The sequence below is a fragment of the Hypanus sabinus genome, unplaced genomic scaffold (assembly GCF_030144855.1).
Source record: "Hypanus sabinus isolate sHypSab1 unplaced genomic scaffold, sHypSab1.hap1 scaffold_877, whole genome shotgun sequence".
Taxonomy (NCBI): domain Eukaryota; kingdom Metazoa; phylum Chordata; class Chondrichthyes; order Myliobatiformes; family Dasyatidae; genus Hypanus; species Hypanus sabinus.
In genome coordinates this window covers 173418-181940 of record NW_026781729.1, presented here as the reverse complement: position 1 = coordinate 181940, position 8523 = coordinate 173418, and positions in this window count along the sequence as shown.

The window sequence follows — 8523 nt, the reverse complement described above, 5'->3', positions numbered from 1 at the left end:
CTCTGTGACCTCCTCACCGACTACACCCCTCCCCATCTCTTTGAACTCCTCACCGACTACTCTCCTCCCCGTCTCTGTGACCTCCTGACCGACTACACCACTCCCCATCTCTGTGACCTCCTCACCGTCTACACCCCTCCCCGTCTCTGTGACCTCCTCACCGACTACACCCCTCCCCATCTCTGTGACCTCCTCACCTACTACACCCCTCCCCATCTCTGTGACCTCCTCACCGACTACACCCCTCCCCATCTCTGTGACCTCCTCACCTACTACACCCCTCCCCCTCTGTGACGTCCTCACCGACTACACCCCTCCCCATCTCTGTGACCTCCTGACCGACTACACCCTTCCCCTTCTCTGTGACCTCCTCACCTACTACACCCCTCCCCGTCTCTGTGATGTCCTCACCTACTACACCCCTCCCCGTCTCTGTGACCTCCTCACCGACTACTCCCCTCCCCATCTCTGTGACCTCCTCACCTACTACACCCCTCCCCGTCTCTGTGACCTCCTCACCGACTACACCCCTCCCCATCTCTGTGACCTCCTCACCTACTACCCCCCTCCCCGTCTCTGTGGCCTCCTCACCGACTGCACCCCTCCCCATCTCTGTGACCTCCTCACCTACTACACCCCTCCCCGTCTCTGTGTCCTCCTCACCGACTACACCCCTCCTCATCTCTGTGACCTCCTCACTGACTACACACCTCCCCATCACTGTGATCTCCTCACCGACTACACCCCTCCCTATCTCTGTGACCTCCTCACGGACTACACCCCTCCCCATCTCTGTGACCTCCTCACTGACTACACCCCTCCCCATCTCTGTGACCTCCTCACCGACTACACCCCTCCCCATCTGTGACCTCCTCACCGACTACACTCCTACCCGTCTCTGTGACCTCCTCACCGACTACACCCCTCCCCGTCTCTGTGACCTCCTCACCGACTACACCCCTCCCCGTCTCTGTGACCTCCTCACCGACTACACCCCTCCTCATCTCTGTGACCTCCTCACCTACTGTACCCCTCCCCATCTCTTTGACCTCCTCACCGACTACACCCCTCCCCATCTCTGTGAACTCCTCACCTACTACACCCCTCCCCGTCTCTGTGACCTCCTCACCGACTACACCCCTCCCCGTCTCTGTGACCTCCTCACCGACTACACCCCTCCCTATCTCTGTGATCTCCTCACCGACTACACCCCTCCCCGTCTCTGTGACCTCCTCACCGACTACACCCCTCCCCATCTCTGTGACCTCCTCACCTACTACACCCCTCCCCATCTCTGTGACCTCCTCACCGACTACACCCCTCCCCATCTCTGTGACCTCCTCACCTACTACACCCCTCCCCATCTCTGTGACCTCCTCACCGACTACACCCCTCCCCATCTCTTTGAACTCCTCACCGACTACACTCCTCCCCGTCTCTGTGACCTCCTGACCGACTACACCACTCCCCATCTCTGTGACCTCCTCACCGTCTACACCCCTCCCCGTCTCTGTGACCTCCTCACCGACTACACCCCTCCCCATCTCTGTGACCTCCTCACCTACTACACCCCTCCCCATCTCTGTGACCTCCTCACCGACTACACCCCTCCCCATCTCTGTGACCTCCTCACCTACTACACCCCTCCCCCTCTGTGACGTCCTCACCGACTACACCCCTCCCCATCTCTGTGACCTCCTGACCGACTACACCCTTCCCCTTCTCTGTGACCTCCTCACCTACTACACCCCTCCCCGTCTCTGTGATGTCCTCACCTACTACACCCCTCCCCGTCTCTGTGACCTCCTCACCGACTACTCCCCTCCCCATCTCTGTGACCTCCTCACCTACTACACCCCTCCCCGTCTCTGTGACCTCCTCACCGACTACACCCCTCCCCATCTCTGTGACCTCCTCACCTACTACACCCCTCCCCGTCTCTGTGGCCTCCTCACCGACTGCACCCCTCCCCATCTCTGTGACCTCCTCACCTACTACACCCCTCCCCGTCTCTGTGTCCTCCTCACCGACTACACCCCTCCTCATCTCTGTGACCTCCTCACCGACTACACACCTCCCCATCACTGTGACCTCCTCACCTACTACACCCCTCCCCGTCTCTGTGTCCTCCTCACCGACTACACCCCTCCTCATCTCTGTGACCTCCTCACCGACTACACACCTCCCCATCTCTGTGACCTCCTCACCGACTACACCCCTCCCTATCTCTGTGACCTCCTCACCGACTACACCCCTCCCCATCTCTGTGACCTCCTCACCGACTACACCCCTCCCCATCTCTGTGACCTCCTCACCGACTACACCCCTCCCCATCTGTGACCTCCTCACCGACTACACTCCTCCCCGTCTCTGTGACCTCCTCACCGACTACACCCCTCCCCATCTCTGTGACCTCCTCACCTACTACCCCCCTCCCCGTCTCTGTGGCCTCCTCACCGACTGCACCCCTCCCCATCTCTGTGACCTCCTCACCTACTACACCCCTCCCCGTCTCTGTGTCCTCCTCACCGACTACACCCCTCCTCATCTCTGTGACCTCCTCACCGACTACACACCTCCCCATCACTGTGATCTCCTCACCGACTACACCCCTCCCTATCTCTGTGACCTCCTCACGGACTACACCCCTCCCCATCTCTGTGACCTCCTCACTGACTACACCCCTCCCCATCTCTGTGACCTCCTCACCGACTACACCCCTCCCCATCTCTGTGACCTCCTCACCGACTACACCCCTCCCCATCTGTGACCTCCTCACCGACTACACTCCTCCCCGTCTCTGTGACCTCCTCACCGACTACACCCCTCCCCATCTCTTTGAACTCCTCACCGACTACTCTCCTCCCCGTCTCTGTGACCTCCTGACCGACTACACCACTCCCCATCTCTGTGACCTCCTCACCGTCTACACCCCTCCCCGTCTCTGTGACCTCCTCACCGACTACACCCCTCCCCATCTCTGTGACCTCCTCACCTACTACACCCCTCCCCATCTCTGTGACCTCCTCACCGACTACACCCCTCCCCATCTCTGTGACCTCCTCACCTACTACACCCCTCCCCCTCTGTGACGTCCTCACCGACTACACCCCTCCCCATCTCTGTGACCTCCTGACCGACTACACCCTTCCCCTTCTCTGTGACCTCCTCACCTACTACACCCCTCCCCGTCTCTGTGATGTCCTCACCTACTACACCCCTCCCCGTCTCTGTGACCTCCTCACCGACTACTCCCCTCCCCATCTCTGTGACCTCCTCACCTACTACACCCCTCCCCGTCTCTGTGACCTCCTCACCGACTACACCCCTCCCCATCTCTGTGACCTCCTCACCTACTACCCCCCTCCCCGTCTCTGTGGCCTCCTCACCGACTGCACCCCTCCCCATCTCTGTGACCTCCTCACCTACTACACCCCTCCCCGTCTCTGTGTCCTCCTCACCGACTACACCCCTCCTCATCTCTGTGACCTCCTCACTGACTACACACCTCCCCATCACTGTGATCTCCTCACCGACTACACCCCTCCCTATCTCTGTGACCTCCTCACGGACTACACCCCTCCCCATCTCTGTGACCTCCTCACTGACTACACCCCTCCCCATCTCTGTGACCTCCTCACCGACTACACCCCTCCCCATCTGTGACCTCCTCACCGACTACACTCCTACCCGTCTCTGTGACCTCCTCACCGACTACACCCCTCCCCGTCTCTGTGACCTCCTCACCGACTACACCCCTCCCCGTCTCTGTGACCTCCTCACCGACTACACCCCTCCTCATCTCTGTGACCTCCTCACCTACTGTACCCCTCCCCATCTCTTTGACCTCCTCACCGACTACACCCCTCCCCATCTCTGTGAACTCCTCACCTACTACACCCCTCCCCGTCTCTGTGACCTCCTCACCGACTACACCCCTCCCCGTCTCTGTGACCTCCTCACCGACTACACCCCTCCCTATCTCTGTGATCTCCTCACCGACTACACCCCTCCCCGTCTCTGTGACCTCCTCACCGACTACACCCCTCCCCATCTCTGTGACCTCCTCACCTACTACACCCCTCCCCATCTCTGTGACCTCCTCACCGACTACACCCCTCCCCATCTCTGTGACCTCCTCACCTACTACACCCCTCCCCATCTCTGTGACCTCCTCACCGACTACACCCCTCCCCATCTCTTTGAACTCCTCACCGACTACACTCCTCCCCGTCTCTGTGACCTCCTGACCGACTACACCACTCCCCATCTCTGTGACCTCCTCACCGTCTACACCCCTCCCCGTCTCTGTGACCTCCTCACCGACTACACCCCTCCCCATCTCTGTGACCTCCTCACCTACTACACCCCTCCCCATCTCTGTGACCTCCTCACCGACTACACCCCTCCCCATCTCTGTGACCTCCTCACCTACTACACCCCTCCCCCTCTGTGACGTCCTCACCGACTACACCCCTCCCCATCTCTGTGACCTCCTGACCGACTACACCCTTCCCCTTCTCTGTGACCTCCTCACCTACTACACCCCTCCCCGTCTCTGTGATGTCCTCACCTACTACACCCCTCCCCGTCTCTGTGACCTCCTCACCGACTACTCCCCTCCCCATCTCTGTGACCTCCTCACCTACTACACCCCTCCCCGTCTCTGTGACCTCCTCACCGACTACACCCCTCCCCATCTCTGTGACCTCCTCACCTACTACACCCCTCCCCGTCTCTGTGGCCTCCTCACCGACTGCACCCCTCCCCATCTCTGTGACCTCCTCACCTACTACACCCCTCCCCGTCTCTGTGTCCTCCTCACCGACTACACCCCTCCTCATCTCTGTGACCTCCTCACCGACTACACACCTCCCCATCACTGTGACCTCCTCACCTACTACACCCCTCCCCGTCTCTGTGTCCTCCTCACCGACTACACCCCTCCTCATCTCTGTGACCTCCTCACCGACTACACACCTCCCCATCTCTGTGACCTCCTCACCGACTACACCCCTCCCTATCTCTGTGACCTCCTCACCGACTACACCCCTCCCCATCTCTGTGACCTCCTCACCGACTACACCCCTCCCCATCTCTGTGACCTCCTCACCGACTACACCCCTCCCCATCTGTGACCTCCTCACCGACTACACTCCTCCCCGTCTCTGTGACCTCCTCACCGACTACACCCCTCCCCGTCTCTGTGACCTCCTCACCGACTACACCCGTCCCCGTCTCTGTGACCTCCTCACCGACTACACCCCTCCTCATCTCTGTGACCTCCTCACCTACTACACCCCTCCCCATCTCTTTGACCTCCTCACCGACTACACCCCTCCCCATCTCTGTGACCTCCTCACCGACTACACCCCTCCCTATCTCTGTGACCTCCTCACCGACTACACCCCTCCCCATCTCTGTGACCTCCTCACCGACTACACCCCTCCCCATCTCTGTGACCTCCTCACCGACTACACCCCTCCCCATCTGTGACCTCCTCACCGACTACACTCCTCCCCGTCTCTGTGACCTCCTCACCGACTACACCCCTCCCCGTCTCTGTGACCTCCTCACCGACTACACCCGTCCCCGTCTCTGTGACCTCCTCACCGACTACACCCCTCCTCATCTCTGTGACCTCCTCACCTACTACACCCCTCCCCATCTCTTTGACCTCCTCACCGACTACACCCCTCCCCATCTCTGTGACCTCCTCACCGACTACACCCCTCCCCATCTCTGTGACCTCCTCACCTACTACACCCCTCCCCATCTCTGTGACCTCCTCACCTACTACACCCCTCCCCATCTCTTTGACCTCCTCACCGACTACACCCCTCCCCGTCTCTGTGACCTCCTCACCGACTACACCCCTCCCCATCTCTTTGACCTCCTCACCGACTACACCCCTGCCCATCTCTGTGACCTCCTCACTGACTACACCCCTCCCCATCTCTGTGACCTCCTCACCTACTACGCCCCTCCCCATCTGTGACCTCGTCACCGACTACCCCCCTCCCCATCTCTGTGACCTCCTCACCGACTACACCCCTCCCCATCTCTGTGATCTCCTCACCTACTACACCCCTCCCCATCTCTGTGAACTGCTCACCTACTACACCCCTCCCCGTCTCTGTGACCTCCTCACCGACTACACCCCTCCCCGTCTCTGTGACCTCCTCACCGACTACACCCCTCCCTATCTCTGTGATCTCCTCACCGACTACACCCCTCCCCATCTCTTTGAACTCCTCACCGACTACACTCCTCCCCGTCTCTGTGACCTCCTGACCGACTACACCACTCCCCATCTCTGTGACCTCCTCACCGTCTACACCCCTCCCCGTCTCTGTGACCTCCTCACCGACTACACCCCTCCCCATCTCTGTGACCTCCTCACCTACTACACCCCTCCCCATCTCTGTGACCTCCTCACCGACTACACCCCTCCCCATCTCTGTGACCTCCTCACCTACTACACCCCTCCCCCTCTGTGACGTCCTCACCGACTACACCCCTCCCCATCTCTGTGACCTCCTGACCGACTACACCCTTCCCCTTCTCTGTGACCTCCTCACCTACTACACCCCTCCCCGTCTCTGTGATGTCCTCACCTACTACACCCCTCCCCGTCTCTGTGACCTCCTCACCGACTACTCCCCTCCCCATCTCTGTGACCTCCTCACCTACTACACCCCTCCCCGTCTCTGTGACCTCCTCACCGACTACACCCCTCCCCATCTCTGTGACCTCCTCACCTACTACACCCCTCCCCGTCTCTGTGGCCTCCTCACCGACTGCACCCCTCCCCATCTCTGTGACCTCCTCACCTACTACACCCCTCCCCGTCTCTGTGTCCTCCTCACCGACTACACCCCTCCTCATCTCTGTGACCTCCTCACCGACTACACACCTCCCCATCACTGTGATCTCCTCACCGACTACACCCCTCCCTATCTCTGTGACCTCCTCACCGACTACACCCCTCCCCATCTCTGTGACCTCCTCACCGACTACACCCCTCCCCATCTCTGTGACCTCCTCACCGACTACACCCCTCCCCATCTGTGACCTCCTCACCGACTACACTCCTCCCCGTCTCTGTGACCTCCTCACCGACTACACCCCTCCCCGTCTCTGTGACCTCCTCACCGACTACACCCCTCCCCGTCTCTGTGACCTCCTCACCGACTACACCCCTCCTCATCTCTGTGACCTCCTCACCTACTACACCCCTCCCCATCTCTTTGACCTCCTCACCGACTACACCCCTCCCCATCTCTTTGACCTCCTCACCGACTACACCCCTGCCCATCTCTGTGACCTCCTCACCGACTACACCCCTCCCCATCTCTGTGACCTCCTCACCTACTACGCCCCTCCCCATCTGTGACCTCGTCACCGACTACACCCCTCCCCATCTCTGTGATCTCCTCACCTACTACACCCCTCCCCGTCTCTGTGACCTCCTCACCTACTGCACCCCTCCCCGTCTCTGTGACCTCGTCACCGACTACACCCCTCCCCATCTCTGTGAACTCCTCACCTACTACACCCCTCCCCATCTCTGTGATCTCCTCACCGACTACACCCCTCCCCATCTCTTTGAACTCCTCACCGACTACACTCCTCCCCGTCTCTGTGACCTCCTGACCGACTACACCACTCCCCATCTCTGTGACCTCCTCACCGTCTACACCCCTCCCCATCTCTGTGACCTCCTCACCTACTACACCCCTCCCCATCTCTGTGACCTCCTCACCGACTACACCCCTCCCCATCTCTGTGACCTCCTCACCTACTACACCCCTGCCCCTCTGTGACGTCCTCACCGACTACACCCCTCCCCATCTCTGTGACCTCCTGACCGACTACACCCTTCCCCTTCTCTGTGACCTCCTCACCTACTACACCCCTCCCCGTCTCTGTGATGTCCTCACCTACTACACCCCTCCCCGTCTCTGTGACCTCCTCACCGACTACACCCCTCCCCATCTCTGTGAACTCCTCACCTACTACACCCCTCCCCATCTCTGTGATCTCCTCACCGACTACACCCCTCCCCATCTCTTTGAACTCCTCACCGACTACACTCCTCCCCGTCTCTGTGACCTCCTGACCGACTACACCACTCCCCATCTCTGTGACCTCCTCACCGTCTACACCCCTCCCCGTCTCTGTGACCTCCTCACCGACTACACCCCTCCCCATCTCTGTGACCTCCTCACCTACTACACCCCTCCCCATCTCTGTGACCTCCTCACCGACTACACCCCTCCCCATCTCTGTGACCTCCTCACCTACTACACCCCTCCCCCTCTGTGACGTCCTCACCGACTACACCCCTCCCCATCTCTGTGACCTCCTGACCGACTACACCCTTCCCCTTCTCTGTGACCTCCTCACCTACTACACCCCTCCCCGTCTCTGTGATGTCCTCACCTACTACACCCCTCCCCGTCTCTGTGACCTCCTCACCTACTACACCCCTCCCCGTCTCTGTGACCTCCTCACCGACTA